We start from the raw sequence: 27,131 nt of genomic DNA on the forward strand, positions 1-27,131 counted from the left end.
AAATCGGACATCACACGTGGATTTTTTGTTCACAGCCATGTTCATTATGGTCACTCCACTGTACGTATAACCCGTTACAGTAGTATTTTAAGTGAAATTGAAAACGGTAACAAGGGTCAATATAACCAGTATGGACTTGACATGTGAGCGGAATAATTTTATGAAATTTATATACAGGAACGAATAGCATTCGAGCTCCCTGTCAGAGTGACTTTAAAGCTTATTCATATATCTAATTCATTTAAATCGCTAGCCATATTGACTTATCGACTGCGTACCACCCAAACATAATAAACCCTTATTTTAGATGTAGTGATCCTAATTTAAAAATCTACTGCCAACTAGCAGAACTAAAACAATCACGAAATGACCCATTAGATACCCAACTTAAATCGTTTAGGATGATAGTTTACAGTAAAGCAGTGAAATTATAGCAAGACAATTTTTAAAACACCTAACATATTTACTAGTATAATTGTGACAATTTTCAGAAAAAGAAATAGCTACAATAGTAGATATTTTCAAAAAAATAACTTCAAAAATTGCCTCATCTGTAATCTCAAGAAAACCACCCTCATCTATTGCAAAATGATAAAAAAAAACCTGATAGGATAGAATTCCGTTAAACTTATAATCTAGTGACACATATTTCAACCTTCAGATCAAATAACCTCCATTTACCCCTTCTAATCAGTTCGGCAATACGAAAACTCTAATCCAACAGACAAATTAAAAGTTTGATTAAATTCTCAGCAGAAAACATCCAGAGCAGAGTTTTTTTGTTGTTGTTACGTCTTATTGACTTTTTCTACCTTGATTCTGGTTCACCGGCTAAAGAATCAAAATCATATTACACATATTTCGATCGGAGTTCGAATCAAGAACTCGCCGTCCCCCCAACTCATCTACACACATTCACATGCACATCGAATAGTTCACCGATTCGATTTAATCGGAAAACTTTTCCAATTCACCATCAAAAGGTCAAAATCTGACACCGTGTCCAAATTTTGCCCTTCCGAAATACAACGAAATAGCACACCTTTAGCTCGTCCTGGGAAGGATGATGGACACTCGCAACGACACGATCAATGCCGAACCAATTACTGTGACCGGTGGCGCGCGGTTCGCGATGTGTTCGTTCCGTTGCCGTTTGCTTCAAGGACACTGGGTACCACTGTGACGGCTGTGACTCATAGGATGCAACTGAACATTCGGTGCTTCCGCTGCAAGCGCAGTTCTCTGTTTTGGCCTTTCCGCAAACACACGAAGGCGGCAGTAACCGAAGTCGTGTGTTCTTTTTTTATGTGCTGCTCCTGCTGCCGTTGCTACGGCAGTTTTGCGCGAAAAATCCACGCTCGTCTGGCGAGAGTTGATCCTCCCCGGTTGAAGGTGCCCACATCGTGCCGCACTCTGCCGAAAACGACGGTCCCGCTGATGCGTTAAACGTGGAGCACATGTGCTTCAACCGGTTGGCTGCTAGCGAATGAAGAACGATGACGATGCTGCCTGGCGCACCAAACACCGAAGAAAAAAAATTGTGAATCGAACAGGCAGGGTTGTTCGAACGCACGTGTGCAGTGTGGAATTCGGCTTCGGGATGAGAGAGCGTTCGGAGCGAGAGAATGTGAGCAAAACAAAGAGAAATTGGAGTGATTTCAGAGAATTTCATTTTCTCACCGAGTGAGACCCGGTGAGAAGAGAGCTCCTCACCAGGTGAGTTAGAGAGTTTTGTTACGCACACTAAAAACTTGATTGGTGCAAGTGTAGGTGAGAGCGCAGTAACTCTCTCACGCACACATCCCCCGAACAATCACCTTCATCTCAGTTTGGCGCGCTCATTCCCATGCACCATTAGCCCGGCAGCCACCTTGTCTCTTTTCGCTCCGTTCCATTGGTGAGCCCCCCGCTAACGACCTAGTCGCTAGAGAGCATAGAGACAAGCGAACGCTAAACCAAACTAATTTCTCACACCACCCCCACAGAATGTTGACTGGCAGTCAGCTCTCGTGGCTCCACACACCCGGACACCCCCGGCAAACTATCCACTATGCCTGCTACTACGGAACCAGGATCCAATCAACACCAATTCACCGTGTGTGTGTGGGTGCACCAATCGGCCGTACTCTTCTGGCTTGTGTACAGTACATGTGTACCATTAAGTGCATAGGTTTCCAATTTAGTTTACTCGTCCTGGCAGGGGAAGGATTCTTCCATCCGTTCGGCTGCTCTATCACGGCATCATCACGGTTGGCGGAATGGGCAGCTTATTAGAAAAAATAGCGCTACCCCATCGTCGTCGGACGGTGCCTGTCCTGACGAACGACGATGCCGAGTTGGGTGGGCGCTTGCATATGCGATTCGTTGCTGCTTCGTTACAGCATGGAGGGTGCTCCGCAACAGAGAGAGAGATATTGTTAGTCAATTAAAAATATTCCCCATGAATGAACAATAAAGTGGTGTAATCGGTGATCAATTAATTAGTGATATGGGTGGTTTCGAGATAGTTGAACGGAACGGGCGGTCGGTCGGTCGGTCGGTCCGATCGAACCAGCGAACAAGCTTACGTGAGTGTGTTTCTAGCCGCCTGCCAGCAAACTTGCTCTCCTTGTCGAGGGCAATTAAGCTCTGCGATTTTTCTTCCCTTCACCAACTTTGGCCGTTCACGTACGGTTCAAGGTTAAATGGATTGTGGAAGGATTACTGTGCTCGCGCGCTTAATTGCAATTAAGCGAGAAAGTTTTTGCTCGGTTGGCGTGCGTCGAGGAAAATCGGCCCGGAATCATTGTTCGACGAACGACGACGGTTCCTGTTAGGGTTAATTGAAATTTCGTAATCTAGAAGCAAGCTCATAAACACACACACACGCACAAACTTCTTCTATCAAGTATTTTCAGATACCCACATTTATATAATCAATTTTACTAATCACGGTACGAAATTTGACAACTGCTTTTGCATAAATATACTGAACCCATTTACACTTACTACTTGTAATTTCCTACAACATCTACCTATAATTTACTCCCACCCTGTCAAACATAGTTTTCTCCACAGCTTAAGGTCATGACATGCTTAGATCACTTATATGAATCACTCCTCTAGGAGTACTATGGTTCGGCAACTGGGTAACTTTAATGTGTAATGATGTTACTTAGCTGCTGATCAGAAAAGACTTACTTATCTATCCTTTGTCATCCTGAAACTGCGATTACGATGCACCACCACAGCGAACGACCAACAAGCAGTACCGTTTTTTTCTCCTTACCCCAGAATTTCCAACCTTCCGTTGATCCTTTTCTGCCGACTGCGGTGAAAGGCGAACGAGTGTTTATCCATTGATTTAATTGTTGTTTGTGTGTACTTGGGACTTTTGTGCCGTGCTCCACCGTACACTTTTTTTTTCTTTTTTCATACACTCGAAGTAGTAGCAAACGACGCTCGATTCATCTTGCGGGTAAGCGCGCGGGTGCTCGGAAGGCACACTCTCCCGCCAGTCGTCGAGGAAATGTTGGTTGACTGGTTGGTTGGCTTCAGTGCAAGACGGCAGATGAAAGAAAAGCAGGAAAAAAATCTTCTCGCTGCTTCCATCCAAGCAAGTGAGATCAACAGGATGGTGAAGTAAATCGGAGAAAAGCTGATAAGAAATTGAATAAACATTTGACGGCTGCCTGAGGGTGGATGGGGGGGGGTACGAGAAGAATATCGTCTCGACTGAAACCAGATGAATCGGGTTAAGGTTTAATCAGGCTGCATTAGGGAAAGTTTCATTCGATCATTGACCATGTGAACGGTACTCATCAAGAGCATTTCAGTTAATAGAACAGAAGTTATCGATAATTTGCGCCTGAAGAACTCAATAGAGTATTACGATGTTCAGCTCAACTCTTTAACCCGATAAAAAACAATTAACAGCTAATTATGGATATGTAAAGAAAATTCTACCTACAAAACCAGGCCCAGGAAGGACCATTTTTTTCAATTTTAATCTACCATAATATTCCAGGTCTTGAGTAAAGACGAGTTTCAAGTATGCACGCCACCGAAACTACCAAACATTTTCATTCCACTTATATATCGGCACAAGCAAACATTTATTCACAGCAGCACCTCCAGGTGCCGCTGTGATAAAAAGTTATTTTGAGGTATATACGATTTGCTTTACTGTAGGACGCTTTTTCAAAATTAACCCTCTGAGAGAGTGATAAGTTTTAGATCGTGAATATCTCTTGTTGTATCTAACGAATCAACGTAATTTCTGCTACATGTCATTGGAAATATGATCACAATTTTATAATCAAATTTTCTGTTGTGTGACATAATCTCAAATAATTCAAAATTAAACTTTTTTGAAATGTTTGGTATCAACGAGTATCAAAGAGGAGAACACATGACGCGTGTTTGCCTTTTTCGTAAAATCATACAGACCTTTGAAAAACTTTTATTTATCTGTAGGGCGAAAATGGCTGAAAAATTGGGAGGATTTTTCGAGTGTTATCAAAAAATAGCTCTGGAAAATGAATGTTTTTGTGATATTTCACAATTCTTTGGAAAAATAATGCGATGATAGGATAATTTTTTTTCGAATAAACCTTTTGCTGGCTGCAATTATTAACAGATCGGCTGAAAAGTTCGTATCGTTTCTATGAGAGGGCGCCACTAGAATTAAATCCATACCATTTTCAGTTAGTACCAACCTTAAAAAGATACGTGTATAAATTTGACAGCTGTCTGATTATTAGTTTGTGAGATATTGCATTTTGAGTGAAGCTACTTTTGTTATTGTGAAAAAAATGGAAAAAAGGAATTTCGTGTGTTGATGAAACACTACTTTTTGATGCAAAAAAGTTCCGCCGATACCAAAAAATGGCTTGATGAGTGTTATCCAGACTCTGCACCGGGCGAAGCAACAATTTGTAAGTGTTTTGCAAAATTTCGTACTGGTCATATGAGCACCGAAGACGATGAACGCAGTGGACGTCCAAAAGAGGCTGTTACCGATGAAAACGTGAAAAAAATCCACAAAATGATTTTCAATGACCGTAAAGTGAAGTTGATCGAGATAGCTGACACCCTAAAGATATCAAAGGAACGTGTTGGACATATTATTCACGAATATTTGGATATGAGAAAGCTTTGTGCAAAATGGGTGCCGCATGAGCTCACAATCGATCAAAAACAACAACGAATTGATGATTCTGAGCAGTGTTTGGAGCTGTTATATCGAAATAAAACCGATTTTTTTCGTCGATATATAACAATGGACGAAACATGGCTCCATCACTTCACTCCGGAGTCCAATCGACAGTCATCTGAGTGGACTGCACGCGATGAACCGAACCCAAAGCGTGGAAAGACTCAACAATCGGCCGATAAGGTTATGGCGTCTGTATTTTGGGATTCGCATGGTATAATTTTCATCGACTACCTTGAAAAGGGAAAAACCATCAACAGTGACTATTGTATAGCGTTATTAGAGCGTTTGAAGGACGAAATTTCAAAAAAACGGCCTCATTTGAAGAAGAAAAAAGTTTTGTTTCATCAAGACAATGCACCGTGTCACAAGTCGATGAAAACCATGCTGAAATTGAACGAATTGGGCTTCGAATTGCTCCCTCATCCACCGTATTCTCCAGATTTGGCCCCCAGTGACTTTTTCCTGTTCTCAGACCTCAAGAGAATGTTCGCTGGTAAAAAATTTAGAAGTAATGAAGAGGTAATCGCTGAAACTGAGGCCTATTCGTACTACAAAAATGGTATCGAAAAGTTGGAAGATCGCTATAATCGCTGTATCGCCTCTGATGGCAATATGTTGAATAATAAAAACGAATTTTGGCAAAAAAAAATGTGTGTTTCTATTAAACGATACGAACTTTTCAGCCGAACTGTTACATTCAGACACATTTTTGGGAAAACTTTTCATGAAAAATCAACGAATTTCATACAACCGATTTCGTTGTATTTTGACGATTTGGAAATACTAAATGAAATACAAATTATTTCTCAATGATGCAAATTCAGTTTATAAACGGAATAATGTCAGTTTTGTAAAATTTTCTACGTTTTCTACGTTTTCCACTGAATAAAATCAATTCTGCAATGAACTGAAAAATCCGCTTCTGTTTGAATGTGTGTAATAATTGCGAAAGATCACAAAAACACTAATTTTTCAGAGCTATTTTTGATAAAACTCTAAAAATCTTCCGAAATTTTCAGCCATTTTTGCCCAGCAGATAGATAAAAGATTTTCAAAGGTCTGTGTGTTATTGGTTTTGGCAAGTTTTTGGAAATTTTCATTGAAAATTTCCTGAAACCACCCGCGCGTCTGGTACTTGGACGATCGCCTTAACGCTCGTATTCGTATCAAAAGTACATCGGTTTTGACAAAACAGTACATTTTCCGATATGTATTTTATCAAACAATAGTTTATAAAAAACAAGAGAAAATTATTAGCAGATGACTTATTTTTATAATCTCAATTTTATTATTTCTTTTTCTAAGGTATTTTTAAGTTCAATATAAATTTAAAAAAAATGCACCGATAAATCATCGAACTTTTTTTGCATGAAAATTCAGTTATTTGACAAGCAACATACATATTTGACAGATATATTTAACGATGATTTTGATTTATTGTACACACTTAAAACCATTTCTTGAGCTCGGCATAATAAAATGCCGAAACTGATCAGCAACACCTAAATTTGCTGATTGCTCAGTAATCAATACGCATGTTTCTGAACTTCGTTAAATGCATTCACTGATATTTCGGTAAGATGCTTCACTTTGCCGAAATTTGGCATAATTGCTTGCTGAATTTATCAGTAAACAACAGATATGCCGACATCAGCAGAGACGTTTGCCGAGATTTCGTAATATGCACTAGCTGTTGCCGAGATTCAGCACGACAGCTGTCATTTATTGCCACACGGAACGACCGAAATCAGCATTTTCGCGAAAAATTTAGTTGATTTGCTGATTTTAGTTAGTTATTTTTTGAGACAACTAAAAAAATCTTACTTTTGCTGATTTAGATTTTTTATTCTCATTCCCTTAATAATAATAAAATATTTGTTGAAATGACTATTTTTTTTAGTTGAATTCACAAATTAAACGTACTGTCATTTCTTAGCTAAGGCACACTTCATATCCAGTCAACTAATTTTTTAGTTGAATTAAAGAAATATAATGTTGTTTTCAACCAATATGAATGGTTGAATTGGCTTCTGCAATCTGCAGCTATATGGCGCCCTGTCACCGAAACGGTAACACCTTAATGACTACTAGCCACTAGATGGCACACTACTGCCGAAAAAAATTCAGACGCGGTTGTCTTTTCTATATTGGCAGGTATAAATACGATGTTGTGTTGGAGAAAAAGACATAAACGAAACGTAAACATCTTTTTGAATTTTTTTTCTTCTAAATCACTGTTTCTTCATTCTCACTGAAAACTTTGAGCACTCGGAAAACAAAAACCGAATACAAATAGTACACCGGACGGCGCAGCTCGGAAGGTTTGAAGATACAAAAAAAACTTCATCACAATTAGAGTGAAACATTCGAGATTCACTTCACTGTTCCGCGTAAAAACATTATTACGCACAATCGCTTCAAGTGCGCACAAATTCTGAATAAATACGATTTCCACTAACAGTTTACGACATTTTTACATATCGGTTTAGAAATTTAAATAAAGATATATCGAACACATGCGAAAAACATCAAAACAATGTTCAAGCAGTTTCAATAAGACTGTCCTTTTTAGCTTTTTAATGGATTGTTTTGCTTTGACACTTCTCATGAGTTTTTGGCTAATAAACTTGTTAATAATACCCATTTCAGTTTTGGTTTTTTGTGCTATCCTTCAGTAATGATGGTGATAGATAAATAGAAACAAATTTTCTGATTTTAATAACGAAATTAGTTGTCAATGAGAATTTCGTGTTGGATTGAAATATTGCTGGTTTGAGTCCAGGATATTCACCAACTAAACACATTCTCTAAAACTAAGAGTTTTTTTCAGCAAATAAATTCTCAATTTTAACTAATTTTATAGTTATTTTGGAAATTTTGTTGTTAAAATCAACTAATTCAAAAACAGTAATACGAATTAGGCGCAGAGCTAATTTCGGTCGTTCCGTGCACGTTACATTTTCGCTACGCATTGCGCGATTATTTTCTGATGAAATTCTCGAGTGAAAAAATGGATAATCTTCGAAGAAACGTGGAACCACTTGCAAGTAAAAATATTGAATAAATATAGTGACATGTTTCGCTTTATAAAAAGCGACTTTATCAGATCACATTATAAGGGAAAAACACCCAACACGGGGCTCAAAGAGTCCTCGAGACAAAACTTTGGGGGATATGCGAAAAAATAACCCAATGCATGGACAAATTCAATAGATCAAAGTAAGTTTATTTTTTGAACAATATGCATCATTAAACATTGAAAATTTTTGTATATTTATTTCTATTTTCATATTTCCAGCTCGACTCAAGGTGGCCGCATCCGGAAACGCCGCTTTTTATTATGCTACATGTTTTAAGGTAGAGGCTTTAAGCACTACTGGCAAAAAATTTGTAAGCCTCCTTTAAGTGTTAATAAAATGAATTTTTGATCCTGAATGGTGTGTTTATAATGTTTAGAAATTACAAACAAAATTAATTGACTAGATTTTTAATTACTGATGATTCGGTAATTTGTTTTTTTTCATTTTTTCGTTTTATTTTATTGCCGAATATTCAGCGAACGTTTCACTGAGCAAACAGTAAATCTTATGCTGGCGATTTCGGCAATATTTGACGTTTGTCAAACTTGAGGGTGCCGAGACGCTCAGTTATTTTATTTTTGCCGAGATGATTGCTGATTACTCGGCTGTGCGAATCTCGGCATTTTTTTGCCGAGACTCAGCTAAAAAATTTAAGTGTGTATTCTTTGTTTTTGATGGAGACAAATTTTTTATTCTTTTAAATCAGGAAAATTTAACGAATCCGTTGTGACGCACTCTGCACAAATATAATTAATCAAAAACCATGAAGAAAAGAAGGAAGAGAAACAAATCCATTTACTGTTTGCTTGTAGGGAAAACCGGAGCGAAAATGTTTACTTTTGATTCCATCTTAAAATGACTAGTTATTTGGAGTTTTTGCTCAGCGGTTTATGTTGAACCGTTAGGTGGTGTTAGCAATTGCCTTTGAGTTAAGTGAATGGAAAACGTTTCACTCATAATCTAATTCACGGCCTGGCTCAGGGAACCAATTCACGCATGTGAAAATGCTGGCCATTTTCGCAACGGTCTCCCCTATTTATATTCGCTACGTGTTGTCACTGTTCTTTCTGACGTTTTGTATTGAATAACAGCTGATCATCTCAGACGAGTTCTAGTTTTCATCATGCTATGGAAAAAGACGCACCAGTGCATTCATAAAAACAACGGTGAAATTGAATGATTTGCTGTACTGATTGGTCCACCATCCCCCGTATTCTCCAGACCAGGCCCCCAGCGACTATTAGCTGTTTCCAAGCCTGAAAAGGTTTCTCCAGGGAAAGAAATTTGCGTCGAATGTTAAGGGTCATTGCGGAAACAGAAGCCTATTTTGAAGGTTTTGACAAATCTTTCTTTTTATTTAAAGGGCATCAAAATGTTGGAGGACCAATGGGTCAAGCGTGTTTCACTAGTTGGAGATTATATTGAAGAATAAAAAAATTGTCACGGTAAAAAATCGACATTTTCTTTGTTAGGCCCGGGACTTCTCATTCCATGTAGTGTTTTATGGAAATATTTAATTTACGAAAAACCCTTATCTTAATCCACCTAATGCAGTAATTGAACTTCTCTCTTGCCATGCCATGAGCTGTCTCACCAAACTACAATTTAATCATTGAGAGAATTTTGGACACGAATATTGGTTAATTTTTACAATAATTCATTCTGATTCATTCAGCGTGTTCCAATTTATACGTCGTATAATCGGGAACATTTACGAAACCGAACATATCAGCAATAATGCATTTTAACTTGATCGTTGGCAACTTTCAAAGAAAATTGTGCGGATGAAAAAAAAGTTAGACCAGTTGATTACGTCACTTATAAGATTATATCTCCGGAGCCGAATGTGTTCGCAACGATTCTTGAAAACTTATCAAATGATCCAATAGTAATGCCTAAGTTTTTTTTCTGAACCGGTTAAGGCATCTCTAAAGCAAAGTCCTGGCATTACATTCCTTTTGTGGAATTTGACCTTTCTGTTTCAACAAACTTCGCAGCCGATTTTTAGTATACAGAATCATTGCATGGCTAGTACTATGAATCCTACTGACACTAAGAACCCTTCCAGGTCGGGGCTCGAACATGAGACAAAAGGCATCTCTAAGGATAACAAAAACTATATTTCGTCGTTTACACTATTTAAATGATTTTAAATGATCTCTGGAGCCGGAATTACCATAATCATTCCATACATGATCAGTGAACTAACAGAAGATTATAAATGAGCCTTAATTTGTCAAAATTGGTTGAGACATCATCGTTAAAGTGGAGCGAATATTGAAGATGGTGGTTTATTGATTATGTTACTTCTACAATTATATCTCCGAAGCCGAACGGGCTATCAATTCTCCCTCCAAACGTAAACCAATAGTCATTTTCCAATAAGCCAAAGATTCGTAAAATCTGTCGCTTTCGCAACTTCTACGATTTTATCTCCGAAACCAAAAATCCTAAATGGTTTGATTTTCAAACCTGATCGACAATCTAAGAGCAGCTTTCAAACGAGCCTAGTGTTGTTACATTCGGATGGAGAAAGTAAGGTTTGTAGGTTACGTCGCTACTGCGACAATATTTCCGGAACTGGAATGATGTCATTCATAAGCATTGTAAGCTTCTCAATCCAATTCATCCCCATCTATCCGAATTTTTAACCAGTTAGGTTAACTAATAGTCATCTCATTAGCAGTGCTAACATACGGTTTCCGCCTTTATCTCTAGAAAGGTAATATAATTGCTGATAAAATCGACTTTTGATTGGAACTCCGAAGACCCTTAGTGTTAAATAGAATTAGACTTGACTCGACGTGATTTTCGGAAATAGCTGAATCAATCTCAACAAGCGTAGGCTCGTTTAAAAGCAATTATTTAGTCATTGATCAAGTTTAAAGCTCGAATAGCTGCTACTTCTGATTCCGTAGATATAATAGTATATATGACGTAACCGACGAAACGCCTAATTTTTTAGCAATGATTTTCTCGGAGGCAGATGAACAAACTTCAACAAGCTTGTTTGAAACCAACTGTTGTTTGAAGCTTAAATGGATGTCTGTTCTGGTTCCGGAGATATAAGAGTATAGGTGACGTAGCCGACAAAACGCACTATTTTCGCTAAATATTTTCAACAAGCATAGGCTCATTTGAAAGTTTCTATTGATTCATGGAATCGGTCGAACGACGGTCACTTCTGGTTCCGAAGATATAATGGCATAAGTGACGTAAACGACAGAACGCCTTTCTTCCTATGCTCAACATCTTCGGAATGAGGTTGTGAAAATCAAATGGCTGTCTATTCTGGTTCCGGAGATATAATGATATAAACGACCTAACCAACAAAATGCATTTTTCTGTACTCCAATTTTTTTTAAGTGTCGATTTTAATAAACTTGGGCACTTTGGAGCTATACCATTGAGCTGTGGATCATATTTGTAGATCAAATAGCTGTCATTTTTAAGTTACGTAACCAACAAAACGCGCTTTTTCAGAAAAAAAATGAGCGATGCCTAGTCAGAATGTGTGAAAAATATAGGTGTCAATGTGAAAAAGAAACGCCAATCAATAATTTCCTCACAAAATACAATTACATTGTATTGATTTGATGAATTTTGATTGGATCAAACTTCACTATTCAAAAGCCTAGTGACCAATGGCAAAGACATAACTGGAGGACGTGAATGCGAACAAAAATGATAATCGTTCGTATTAGTTGATTGTGTTAATTTCGCAACTTTTACTGCTTCCAGAATTGAAACGGTGCATTTCAACTAAAGATTGACTTTTTGGCGCAAATATGTTTTACCACACAATTAATTAGCGCGGAACAAATAAGAGTCAAAAAAAGTTGTACGAGATTAACTCCTGGCATTCAGAAGGGCTAAATTTTGTAATTCTCTACGGTATATAACACGGTTGCGAATTTTGCATTGCGAGAATTGCACAAAGCTAATCAAATTATTTTAGATTTGCACTACACTGATGATTTCAATCTTCAATTTGCAACGAAACAGTCTTTATAATTCTTTGAATAACGTTTGGAGTCATTAGAAGGGTTAATTTTGAATAACGTTCCCCATTGTTGTCCCCTTTTCGTTGCATTTTACTCCAATCCAAACGACTTTCTTTTTTGAAGGGAAACTCTGACCTCAGCGATCGAGGTTTCATACCACGCAAAAGGTCTGCTTTCATTGCTGACTGCTCCTCCTGATGACCGAATCACGCGTTATACTTGGTTAGATCATACTGATATTGATGGGAGAACCTCACCTTGACATCCAGTTCCGTCTGAAGCACTAGAAGAGATGAACTGTTTTCAATCAAAGCTCATCTTTTATATTGGTTCAGTTAGTAATCGGAACTGATATGTGCCTGACTATCTCAAAACCGTCGTCCGAGTGCGAAAAAGGTAAGCAAGTGATGAACTTCCTAATTATTTCCAAAAGTTTTAGAAAACTTTGTTTTTCAGTTTTTTAAGGCTATCTCAAGCTGTTGAAAATTCAATCACAAGTTCCTGATCATATTTCCAATATCTTGAAGTAAAAATGATGTTATTGGGCTAAGTACATCAGAAGATATTCGCGATAAAGCTCTACCCATTCTTGTACAGGGTTAATTTTGAAAAGGCGCTTCATAGTAAAGTAAGTCGTATTCACAAGTTCAACGCCAAAAAAATAATCGTTCGGAAGCAATCTGAAATTGAGGGCCAGATTAGGAAATTAATATTATAAATTAGGAAATTTTTCGAGCGGGTTGCTTTCGAAAGAGGTTGCTACAGTTTATGTAACAACATGAAATTGATTTCTTTTTTATACACCATCAACAAAAATTGATTACATACAAAACGCTCATTAGATTCATGAGACCTGAACTATGTTCACAAATGATTGACAAATGGAGGTGATGCAATATATATATATATGGTGGAATACGGATGGAAGATGGAACAAGAAAACAACGTATGAACTCCGTATACTTTATGAATCGCCTATCATGCTCATAGCGAAGGTCGGATTAGCAAGACTCGAACCTGCGTTCTCATGCATTCCGTGCAAACGCGCTACCATTTTGCCACCCTGAACCTTGTAATAGACACAACTCTAAAACACGGTTCCACTCAAGCACTGAGTTAGAGAGTGTATTTATAATCGCTTGGCACCTTCTCTACTGGTGCCAATCGCCGGCTGGGTATCGTCAGCGACAGACCCTATATGAAGGTTGTCTTGATAGTCTGCCCTTTCCTACCAGAAGCAGATTGTTACGGAAAATCAAACCGCAATTGTTTCTAATGATTTATTAATTTTAGTTGGTTTGACGTAAAGGCGCCATAACTAAGTTCAGTTTTTGCAATGACTAAGTGGAAACATATATTGGAGAAGCCGAATGAACGAACGCAGATTGGAGCCCTGTCTCTGAGCGTATCTTTTTCCAACGAAATCATTTTTTCTGTTAAGTTTTTCATTCATTTGGCTTCTCCAACATATGTTTCCACTCAGTTATTGCAAAAACCGAAACACAAATTGACTCACTACAACTAATCCGAAAATCAAATTTTGAACTTTTCAAATAACTACTAATTAGTAACGATTAATAAAATTTGTTTTAATCGAAATATACTTGCCTAGAATGTTGACAAAAGTCGGTCTTGGCAAAAATTTCGTCATCCATAACGATGCAACACGGTTTGATAAATAACTTCATAAAAAGTTCCCGGGTACTGGTTTGGGCAGGTTTGGGACTTTTTGCACCTTGTTAACATGTAATCCAACTTTTTACGCTTCTCTGTTCGAAGCCGATTCAATACCGATAAATAAGGACTTCATTGCGATATCTCGAATTAGCATGTTTTTCCGAAATGTGTAATTTCTTACAAAAAGTAAAAAACCAGATACACTCAGTTTTACTGTTACAAGATATTGGAGACCTTTTTTTTTGTTCGAATAAAATTTGATAGTTTTATTTAGACAATCGTCTATGGTAGATTGTTTCTATAATGCACCTCTCATGTGCTATTCTGGGAAAATACAGTTTTTTTTTCAAAAAACAACTTGTAGAAATTTTGCCAACCGCATACTTCTGTCAAATTAAAGGAACGAATCAATCAACAAACGAAAATCCATGCAATCATTTTTTAGTTGCAGTGAAACAGCAAAAACCTAACAAAATTAATTTAAAAACTCAAATTAATTAATGACGCGAACTTAGCGGAGGCGAGAAAACACAAATTAGACGGTCCAGCAAAACAAAGAATGAGGTCACACCGTGCGCTAGAAAAAAAAAGTTTTACCAGACCGTGCGCAAAAACAAAATGTGACACTTTAAATGACTTCATTTTTTTCCGGGACTTTTTGCGCGGTTTCTATAACGGTTCGCTTGGGACTTCGGTTGATGCGTTGCAGCCGGTCCCTGTCCCATGGTGGAACTGTGTAATCATTTGATTAATATCTTTTTGTCCCCCATCATCGTCCGGTCGTTTGACTTGTGAGGTCCTCGTACCCGAGCCTGGCCCAATCGTGGAGAGCTAACTGGCTGATGGATTGATGGATTGAATGCGAACAGCAAAAAATATCAAGCCACATTCGAAGAGAAGACAATAATTGTATTTACAGACAATTAGACTGTAATTACTGGGTCGGAGGAACGTCAGCACATTGGTTCATTGGTTTGGTCAAGTGCAACGATAACGGTCGGCAAAGGTTGTGAGCGTAGTTTAAGAACAAAAAAAAGGTAAAACATGTGATCCTAGCGATGTGACATTTGAGGAAACGGAACTGCGGAAAGCTGGTCATTATCGTTTATTCGGAATTCGTCATATGAAAGCTCAATGGCATTTAATGGAAGGACTGTTCACTTTACTAGTACAGGCTTTCGATAACTTCAACAGAATAAAATCAAACGAAGACAAACAACAAAATTGGTGTAATAAAGCTAGGCAGCAAAACACCATCCAAAGTTGAAATGGATTCTATTTAAAATAATTTGATTGCACATCCACCGGGCACCCGGACAATTTATCACATCTCCAACGGTTCGAAAACCACAAAAATTACCTCCTGGGTGAGAATGATAGCTCATTTGTCACCGATCGAACAATTCGGCGATGCCGAAATAAAACACACACACACCCAAAACGAAACAGTTTCTCTTCCATTGCGCTGTTGTTCGCGACAGGAATCCGTCCCGGCCGTATTTTTGAGTATGCAGGAATGCGCTTTTGTTTCGCGTGGTGTCCCTCTCGTGCTGTCCCGCGAACGACTTTTCCACATCCGCACGGCGTACACCGGACCGACTGATCGGACGAAGGTTGCTGCTTTTTTTTCTTTTTGCATTGTGACAATTCTCTGTTTCCATAGACGATTTGCTACCACGGAATACCCGAAGTCTCCCTTCTCGGTCATTCTGCATTCTGCAGTCAACACCACCATGGCTTGTGGGCTCCGCCGGGTAATTGTATTCATTATATGGTAATTTAATTCAAATTTTTTGGCCAAAAATATCTACGTGACACACGGAAAATTGAGACAATTTATGTATTCTGGTATTTACACACACCAACGGGTTTTATTCGGCCGCCCGCTTTCGGAACCCATTATCGGTTGACTGGGAAATATAACCAGGCTCGGCCTTCGCAGGGACCAGAGTCCGATGGGTTGTTGGCTACATTTTTTTTCCTACCGGAAAGAAACACCGTTCAGCTATGGTTAGGTCGGTAGTCGGTATGTTCTGTGGTGACTGAGCCGAAAATAATGGCACCATGCAACAATTCGTTGGAAGAAGGAATAAAAAAAATGCCATACCATGAGACCGCGAATCACTTGCTGTTCTACAATAGCGGAAATAATAAATAGCCACCATCACCGTTGGGTCCGTCCGAAAAAAGAATTTTCATATGAATGATTCCAACTCTAAAACTTCTGACAGTTAACTATTCACATCTGTACAATTAGAGCCGCGCTGGATATTGAAATTATGATTCATAAAGCTACATCCAGGAAGCTGGCTAAAGTTTCTAGTTCTGGGCTATATTTTTTAACTGTGGAAATAATCATTTTTATCAACCAAATGTCAATCACTGTTGATTCGTGGAACGCAAGTGATCTGATCATTTCTATTACCAAGACAGTTCGTTTATGTTGCTTCTTTTATCTTTTAATCCCGTAGTTCTAAACCCCTCGGAAACTGATCAGAAAGCCAAAAAGTCATTTGCAAATAGTTTGTTGCTTTATTTTAACAGAGGTTGAGTTTTTATTATACAGTCATAGCAGTAAGATGATTAAAAAAATAAAATCTCGATTATTACACTTATTATTCTGTTTCAATGTGTGTGAAAATAGAATGCATAAGAAACTACGTAATAATTCAAAACGTCCAACACATCAGACATGTATTTCGATTCGATACGAATCATTCAGTGGGTGATTTTGATATAAATTAAAAGTAGAGCGTTCCAGAAACTAACGAAAAAAGTTGCAAACTCAGAATGATTGGATGAAACTTTGTACACGCTCCCAATATGTCAAACCATTATTTTTTCACGGATAGAGAGATCGAATCGACTTAGGAGTGATTTTTAAAAAAGGGGAATGAAATTTTGGGATGCATTTTTTAAATTGTTGTAACTCGGAAACTATTATTTGTACAAAAACACGTTTTAATCCACCTAGTGGTGTGATGGTGACTTTCTTATTCTTCTTTACGTTTCGTCTTAGACTCGTCAGTGCAGAGCAGTTCAAATTGAACTTGAATTTGAACTGCTCTGCACTGACGAGTCTAAGACGAAAAGTAAAAACGGTTATGTGCCCAAAGTACAAAGCACAATAACCCCTAAATGACCATACCTGAATCGGCCAGTATTAGTCGAAAAAGACGTTTTCGTTCGGCACGTCAGAAAAGACATGGCACTTCGGTGCCAATTGAAAAAGTGTTTTGCAAGTAGCATTAACTTAACGTCTGCTTTGCGGTTCAAATTGAACTATTTAAGTTTGCACTAAGCAGTTCAATTTGAACTGCTCTGCACTGACGAGTCTAAGACGAAACGTAAAGAAAAGTGAAAACGGTTATGTGCCCAAAGCACAAACATAGGATAACCCCTAAATGACTTTCTTATGTTACTCATACTCTCATAAATATTAATACATCCAAACCTCCATTTACGTAATAATCGGGACTTCGTAAATCGAATTATGACGTAAAAAAATGACGTTTACGTTATTTGGAATTTTCAACGTAAAAAAAGTTTACGTTATTTGGAATTTTCAACGTAAAAAAATTCACGTTATATGTAATTTTCAACGTAAAAAAAGTTTTCCCTATTCATGTATATTATTGGATATGTATAATATAATGAATAACTATGGAACATAAATTATTAGTATTTGCAGGAAAGAGTTGTTCTAAGTCGCATCAATTTCCAAGATGGCGACTTTCGGTTCATCGATATTCCTTACAAACCATGGGATTATGGGTATTTTCTGAACGGGTTAGATGAGTACATATTGAAAAACATGTTGATGTTTGAGGTGGTTCTGAATTCCAAGAGGACGACTTCCGGTTTATTGAAAACCTTTACAATATGGATATTTTTAGAACTGATTTGATGAGTGAATGTCGCAAAACGATGGTTACAATGGTTCTGAATTCCAAGATGGCGACTTCCGGTATACTGGCATTCCTCAAAACCCCTTACAATATTCCTCAGAACCCCTACAATAACGGATTTGATGAGTAGATGTCGGAAACGATGCTTGAGGTGATTCTGAATTCTGCTTTAGTTCCTTATACCTTAACCGGAATTTTCATTTTAAAAATCCCGCGCTTGTCCAATCGGTTAACTTTTATTCTCTCAACGTTGGCAACATCCATTATAAAAATCGCCACACGAAAATTTGTCTACTTTGTATAGACGCCAAACAAAAACTAATCGTACGATATGCGTCAAAATTTGACAGAATGTGTATAAAAGTGTTGCCAACGTTGAGAGAATAAAAGTTTACCGATTGGACAAGCGCAGAAATTTTAAAATGAAAATTCCGGTTCTTTTTCGATCATAAGGTATGTAGAATTTCGCTCTATTTATGGCACTTGTTCAGCAGTTTCAACAGTCTTGATAATCTGATTTGACTGGTATTTTAGAATTTTTTTTACTAAATTCGGCTATAATTTAGATCTGCCGCAGATATTATACTACTGCTTCAAAAATGTAAATGCCTACTCATGAAAACTGTTCCGAAAATATGCATATTGTGAAGGTGTTCGAGCAGTTCGAGTAGTATCGACACATATTGTAAGGGTTTTCAAGGAATATCAATATACTGGAAGTCACCACCTTGGAATTCAGAACCAACTCAAACATCGTTTTCCAACATGTACTCATCAAACCCGTTTCGGAAATACCCACATTGTAGTAATTTCCTTGGAATGCAAATAAGCCGGAAATGATTTTCATTATATGTAAAAACCACTTTTTACGAAGTGGGTTCGTAAAAAAAGCTTACGTTATTTGGGATTTTGTTCGTAAAAAGAGTTAAGTAAAAATAGGTACCGTAAAAAAGTTTACATAAATGGAGGTTTGGGTGTACAGCATTTTTCAAAAAACTTTCCATCGAATCTCGAATTAAAACATACTGAAAGAGTTTTGAATAATCAAATTTATAAGAATTTTTCCCAATTTGTTCATTGTTGCTCTAAATGCTTTGAAATTTTGAACACACTTCCCCCGGAATCGGGATTAGAATCCGGTTGAAATTCAACAGCAGTATATAGATACATAAGAACTTCCATTTGAAACAGAGATTTCGAAGCTCGGTTCGATTCACTAAGAATATAAAATGAGTTCGGTTTAGAAATTTTTGACCTGGTACTTCCAGAACCGGTTAAGCCAGCTCTCGTATGAATCTAAGTTAGTAAAAATCGGTTCAGCCATTTCCGAGAAAATCAAGTACATCTTTTTTTTCACATACACATTCACACACACACATTTTGCGATCTCGTCGAACTAATTCCAATAGTATACAACACTCGACCATTACATGCCTCGGTTCAAATGTCGGTTTTCACTGTGATTACATATCTTTTCTATATGAGAAAGTCAGAAATATACTCATTTGAACACTAGAATATGATTCAACAGTTTAAAAGCAATAAATTCGTTTATAATGATAATTCTTCTAGACGTAACCGTTCTAGAAATGTTGAAAAATGTAACCTCAAAGCGCTCAGGCTTTTATAGAATTGTATCGATTTTCTTGCAGTCGGCGTTAATATTAACTGTACACAAATACAATAACTTTCAAATTTAGAGTTTAGAAATTTTTGCTTCATCGTTCTGAATTGTGAAGATTTTTGACTATTATTTCCGGAAAATCAAACGCGTATCATTATTAATCATATTTTCATTAATATTCTTCAAAACATTTTCATTAAATTTTAAATCATATCAAAAACGAAGTCATCGCCGTTTTCGGAGTTTTGACCCACTATTTCCGGTACTCCAGGAACTGAAAACGACGAGCCAATATAACCGAAATCGGTTTGGTTGGTTAACAACTTATATAGACAGTTTTTTGGAACCAATTTTTAGAGAAATTTTAAAAATTTTTTGCGCAATTTGAATCGTCGTTCTATATGACGGTATGAGTTTTTAAACACACTTCACCCTGTAATTCCGAAACCGTAAATCGGATTGGGATGAATAACCAAGTAATCTATGAGAAGTTCCATTTTGGAGTTTTCTAACCACTATTTCCGGAACCGGAAACTGGGAACTGATATATGGGAAATCAAATTTTTTTAAGCATCAACAAACAAAACACACACAATACGCGTATTATCATCATGTATAAAAAATACTCATGGAACAAGACCGGTCATACGAATCTAAGTTTAAAAAATCGATTCGGCCATTTCCGAGAAAATCAAGTGCATAAATAAATAAATTAATCAATTATAGACATACTCAAAACTTTAAATTCATGTTGTAAATTATAGTTATTTATGAAATTTTCTGTCAGTAAACATCAACAACAAAAAACCAGAAATCGATTATGTGCTCCAGGTACATCTAATCTCGCCTTAACCATGTAAACAAGACGTTGATGGAATGGATTTTCGCGATTTGAAATGTTTGAAAAGCTACATTCTTGAATTCTTAATCTATCCCTACTTTCCACTCGATATAAAAAAGAAAGTTTATGTCATCGACAAATCTATTGGATTTACACGTATCTAAAACATTCTCGAAGAAACCCCTTTTCGTATTTCTTCATATTCAAAGGCTAAGTTTTCCTGCATAGAATCTTCGTTTTATTTTGAAAAACTTTTGTGAATACATCAAACTACTCAGATTAACCGTAGTAACCCCATAAAAGAAATACAAGTGACGGCCATTACCTGCAGTGTTGCTAGATATATTGAAGAAGGATTTATTGTTTAGAATACTAATCGATTTTCGTTTAATAACTTCTTCTGCCAACGTCGATTCGTTTTGCAACATTCGAAGATTTGTTTCCTAGTTCAATTTTCGACGAATATAACACATTTGCGTATTCCTAGAGTCAATGAAGGGAGGAGTTGTCTTCCAGATAATGAATTGTCATAAAATAAAAAATCAAAGCAATATAGTTATAGGCGATGTTTTTCTAGACCTCTACGTTTTTATTTGCATCTTTCAAAATTTTATTGAATTTTTGGTGGTTGTTCAAAATAAAACCCTTAGATTTACTGTAAAATCTCCCCAAAGTAACAAAAAAATGTTGAGATTGAGTATTTTAAAGGTAGTAAGTGTTTACAAAATTTGTAAAGAATTTGTGATGTGATATTCAAATGACGATGTACATGGAATTTAAACTTGCTTTCGAGAAAAATACCGATCTGTTGCCTCATCGAATAATGAGACAAGAGGAGACCATTAACTTCCAGAGTTGTGCTTCGATTTTTTTGAAAATTTAAAAAATCATTCATGAAACCTTTCACTATAAGAAAATACAAAAAAAAAACGATTTTTCCCAGAGCAGTTGACCAACTACGATATCGAATCTCTAAACGTCTCCGTGCATCAACAGATTTCTATAAATTCAATTAACGAATCTGTAGATGTAGTTTATGGAAATACGAGATTTTGTGAGGAAATATGCTCTTTTCACTATCAACACAGTCGATGATTTTTAGGTATGAGAAAACATTTAAAATTTTGGACCAATCGTGAACCTTGAGAATTTTATTTTCTCCTAAAACTTTATAGGTTTACAATTGGAAATCCTTTTCATTTTACTGTGACTCGATCTTGTCAGGGAGCTATCTCGAAAAATTGGTTTTCAACGGTTGGAATATTCTTTATTCACGATTGAATGTGATATCCGCGATATTCCATTAAGGACTCTCTACCAAAATTGAATATATAATACTTTAGATATCTTACAAATCTTAGAGAATATACTTTCTGGAAAGGACGATTTAAATTGCCGTGATACACATAGGACTTTTTCAACATTCTAAGGTTTGTTTCTAACTAATTTTAAATGGTATTTCTTTCAATCGATTAATTCGATGCTTCAATAATATTTCGAATAAGTATTGAATAAACATTATGTTAGGTCTTCTGAGATGTACTGCAGATTTTAAATAAAAACCTGTTTTAATCCACCTAGAGGTGTAATGATGCCTTTCTCATATCAATCATACTATCATATAAAATACTGTGGCCATTCTTCAAAATTATTTTCTTCGATTCTTAAAAGAATAACTGAAATCGGTTTGTTAGACCGTCTACTGATAGAAATTTTGTATGGGACTACAGGACCTTTCATTTGAATCTAAGTTTGTGAAAATCGGTTCAGCCATCTCCGAAAAAAGTTAGTGCAAAAAAACGTTACATACACACACACATATACACACAGACATTTTGCGTACTCGACGAACTGAGTCGAATGGTATATGACACTCGGCCCTCCGGGCCTCGGTTCAAAAATCGGTTTTCACAGTGATTGCATAACCTTTCTATATGAGAAAGGCAAAAAGCAATCCGATCTCTGAAATCTACCGAAGCTTAGTTGTAAAGCATTTGAGTATTTTAGGAAATTTTTGAAATTTTCAAATTTTTCGTTAAATTCTTCCTGTAGTGAAATTAACTTCTTTGAACTAATTCTAGGAAATTCTACAAACTACACATATTTTTTCAATAAATTATTTATTTATTTCTTTATTTCTTTATTCATTTATTTTATTATTTATTGGTTTATTTATTTATTCATTTATTTATTTATTTTTCTCTAATTTATCTGACAGTAAAAAGTATCAATGAATATAATGTAGTCAAGTTATAAAATAGTGGATCGTAACACTTTCTGCGCAAATTCATGTGTAGGTTCGTATTGTAGAAAATTAATCATCGCGCATTCGTATCGATTAGTAACTTTTTCAAACAGTGTAATAATTTGATGATCACACGGTCATCTGACACTTATTTTTGCTTTACCAGCTATTTTTTTTAAAAACCTTCCGAAACGTTTTGAAGTTTCCAAACATGACACAATCCTTTGGCGTGTTATTGTTCTGCAATTCACAAACGTGCACCGAAATCTTTGAAAACCTGTTCGAAATGTGATTTTTTTCGCGTGTCGGAAACACCAAACTCTTCTGCACAGCGTGTACTTTCACTTGCGACCAATCCTGAATGCATTAAACGTTACACAATAACAAGCTCCAAACATAACGAACAAATCGCCTGTGGCTCTTCCTTCTTGAACTGATTCGAAAGTGCACAAAAACGCATGTTATGAATATTGTTATAGATAATATTTGACCGCGTTGGACGAGTAGTTGTCAATCGGTAATAGTTAAAAACATCCAAGATGGCGGCTACTCGTTATATTACTCGTTACTCGTTTTATTACTTGATTTTTTATGAACGGGATTGACAAGAGGATGTCATAATCAAGTCACATTGAACCATAACTCTAATTTTAGAAGTATTTCTTAAACTCAATTCCATTTATGAGTAAAGTTGGAATATTGCATTGCAGTTTTTGTCAATATTTGGTCCTCCACCAATCTTAAAATTTAAATGAATATTCACCGATAAAGAATTGTACCAACAGACACAATCTGCTACACGGAATACGTTTCCATACAATAGCAAAGTTTCTGGTCAATACTTAAATCTAAAGAGAGTCGCGTCATTAAATCTGTTACATACATACTAAGCACTTCATAAAGGCACGTAAAATTAAATATTTCAATAACTAAAAATAATTTTTGACGATTGCATATATTGGTCCCAGATAGTGTGAATTTATACGATTTTTTCTAGGTGTAAATAATACTAACATCTTGTACAGTTTTCCAGAAATAGAAAAGAACCCGAAGCTTTACTCGGAACAATAATAAAAATTTTCATACCTACATACAATTCACATCACACCCTATGTAACCGGAAATCTGGAGGCTCTATTCCGGCTGAATGAATTTTATTCCAATAACCGTGATTCCAATAACAGCTTACATACAACCAACCGTACGTGGGATTGTCAACTTCCCATTATCAATTTCAGCGTATCGAAAAGCCTTGAATGGTCTGGGAATCAAAGCATCGGTTTCACATTTTCATTGCCCCATCGAACATAATCCTATCTGAATTGAGCGCTTTATTACTGTTTGTCATTTCATTTGGAACTGATCTGTTTTCCTGGTCCCTGTTTATTCAATAACTGTACGGATTTTTGATAACCACCCATCACATCAAGTATTATGCTTACCGTTATTCCGAATTAATTCGGCATGGGCGCAATTCCCAGGATATCTGAAAGAAAAAAACGAAAACATGTCATCAATAGGCTTACTCCGTAAGTTCAACAGTTTGGAAAAATTGATGCACTTTGACTTTCATTGACGAATTTACCCGAACAGAATATCATAATACAATTATAGATATGCGAAATTTTCATAATGAATTGTGTTGTAAGAATGTGTACCTCTCGCAGCAGATTTCTATAGTCTGTTGATTGAGTAACCACTTTAATCGAGTACCATCCCGGAACGGTTTCGCCTTAATGTCTCGTCAACGGCCACATCAAAAGACCGATTCAAATTCAACTTCAGTTCCGATACCCTGCCCTATCCTTCCCTCGGCCCGATCGGGCTGTGGAACCAACCATCGAGTGTCACCAATAAATATCTCACTTTGCCGCAAAGCGACAGTAGAAAAACGTGCATTTCAATTGAGTCATTTAATTTTTATTTATGACCACATTCAGTAAACAATCTACACACAATTCTTTCCCAGAGCCTCGTCGATCAGCCTTTTCGGTCTACTCGGCGCTATGCTTCGACCAATGCAGTGTCACCAACCAACCGCTCGCGGTTCAGAAAATCAGGGTGGTATAACAAACACACAATAAGTAGGCTATTTGTGTAATTAATAGACGTTAATGTTATGACAGAAGTCAGAACCAATTCGGTGGTACTTTTCTTCACAGGCGGCGGCTTGCTTGGACGTGAGCAAACACTACGGGTTCGCGTCATTTATTTTTTTGGTCATTAGTTCTCGTCAATCGAATAAGAATTTGATTTCTAGTAAAACAAATCCTGTCAAATAGTGTAATAACTGTGTCACAATTTGTACCGTTCGGTGTGTACCCTAAGCCGCGCCAGAAACGCCTCAACCACGGACCACACACAACGCAACCGAGCACACATCAATCGGTTGAAAGCATGAAATTGCATACAATGATTTGCGTTGACATTGATGGCGTCGGTCATTAGTGTTGTAAGGTGTCGGGACGAGTTTTTCTTGCCGTCCTAGACAGGGCAAGACAGACAACTGCTTCCTGGACAATAAGCCCGTAGGCGACTTCATACTGCATACTGCACACCACAGGTCGCGGATGGCATTCCGTGAGGTTTCGATTTCGTAAAGAGGTATGTGTCCGAACCAAACCGAGAAGCGAGGGTGTTTCTTTCCGGACTGGTTATGCAAAATTTTGCCTTTCCTTTGAAGACTGCAGCAGCGCGGTCTGGTCACGATTCAAAGCGCCTCTTATGGATGCGGGAATCGTCTGTAGAATGATATTTGGCAGGAAAAAAAAAAAACACAAGCACAACTGCTGTGGGGTGACGGTGGGGTTGCTGGTTGCTGTGGTATGTTTCTTTTAAGTTTTGCTATGCTATACCGCACATTGTGCGGCTTCGATTGCAGCGGTGTCTATATCAAACATGCAGCCACAGGAGCACAATTGTTCGGAAAAACACGGGGCCTTTGCAAATTTATTCAAATTTTTGTTTCAAGTACAAATTTATTGCAGAAGACCGCATTCATGTGCACCGTGAGGTGTGGGAAGCTACAAAAAATAAGAGCAAATGTAATGCATTTATCAGGCGCCTAGTTTAGGAGTTAACGATATTTGACGTTGTTTCAGTGTTGGTTAAAATAGGTAATTCACAGATAAAATCCACTAAATTATTAATATTTACATTTACAAGTTGAAGCAAGATAAAATGCTTGAATCAAAAATTGGTTCATTGGAAAATGTCATGCTGAATTTTTGATAATTTTTTGAAATGTTTAAATTTATTTTTTCCATTTATGGACTATCCTAGGCGTAGGATTCCAGGCTACGCCACCCAAATGAACACTGGCAACGCTAGCGGGAACTGATAAAAAACATAATCGAAATGATAGGTATGTAACTACGGTATTCAGAGACCAGCAAAACCGAAAATAGCTCGTATGTTCCAAATTGGAAGTCGGAATCGAATAAAATTATGGAACCATAAGTTTATTTTAATTTGAATTTTTGTTTATAAAATTCGTTTTGGCCATCTTTGGGCTTCTCTATTGGAGATACTTTTAAACAAAGAGTTCGGAAATCGATGAAGCCGAAGTTAGCTAAATTCGTCTAATGGATTGTAAACCATTTCATTAGATTCGAAACTTTTGAAAATCAGTGTAACCATCTCAGAGAAATCGTAATGCGTTCCACAAAAAAAATTGGGTACCTTCCAAGATCGAAAACCGAAAACTGGTAAAAGTTTATTTGGTCGTCGACTCTCAAAATCTGTGAACCCGATAAACCCTATGAATTTATGTGAAATTTCTACACTAATCACCCTGTATCTCCTGAACCGGAGGTCGGATCAGATTAAAAAACAAGCAGTTTGTATGAGACCTTTAGACCTTTTATTTGAATGTTAGATGGACGAAATCGGTTCAGCCTTTTTAGCAAAATAAGTGACATTATTTTAGTTTTATTACATATATCATCCTGTAGCTCCGGAACCAGAAAACGGATCCAAATGAAATTCTGAAACCTTATATGGGAGCATAGCATAGCATCAGACAGATTTGCTTATCTTGAGGAACTTCTTCGAATGGTATAAGTGTGTAAGAAGTTGTGTTCGTCCAGCAATTATTATTATTATTATTATATAAATAAGAAATTGTTTTGAATTTGAAAATACTGCCTTCTTTCTACTACATACGTCATGTTCGAACCGTGCTAAATGCGTCGAAACGTCATGAAAAAGGGTGCTGTCTTTTAGGTGCTAAGAAACAATGGCATAAAACAGTATTGAAAATCGAGTTTCTCTTTGCTCCGAAACGTCGCTTTACCATCAAGCGCGTAGTCGCTTACACGAAATTTCGATATCTCCGTTAAAAATGAACGGATTTCAACAATCTATGGTTTGTTAGATAGCTGTTATCGTGCGGAATCTAAGTCTTAAAGAATGATTTCATAACATTTCTATATGAGAAAGGCAAAAATGTTCTGTTTTCAAGGTCAATTTTGACAGATATTGTCAAAACACTAGAAAAATTTTGACATAAAACTTCGTATAACTCCAAAATTGAACATCCTATCTCAAAATTATT

The 27,131-nt window shown here is 36.9% G+C and overlaps 1 protein-coding gene across 2 annotated transcripts in view; it reads right to left on the reverse strand.

Annotated features, from left to right (window-relative positions):
* The window catches only part of LOC131431138 (LIM domain transcription factor LMO4), a 726,034-nt gene that overhangs the window by 581,811 nt on the left and 117,092 nt on the right, over positions 1-27,131 (reverse strand). The window contains exon 2 of one of the 2 annotated variants that reach the window (XM_058596655.1): positions 24,019-24,062. The gene's annotated coding sequence lies outside the window, so the exon portion shown is untranslated. Of the gene's footprint in view, positions 1-1,042; positions 1,206-24,018; positions 24,063-27,131 lie in introns of those variants that run through there. The other variant, XM_058596660.1, reaches the window with a different exon arrangement.

The sequence above is a fragment of the Malaya genurostris genome, chromosome 2 (assembly GCF_030247185.1).
Source record: "Malaya genurostris strain Urasoe2022 chromosome 2, Malgen_1.1, whole genome shotgun sequence".
NCBI classification, from domain to species: Eukaryota; Metazoa; Arthropoda; class Insecta; order Diptera; family Culicidae; genus Malaya; species Malaya genurostris.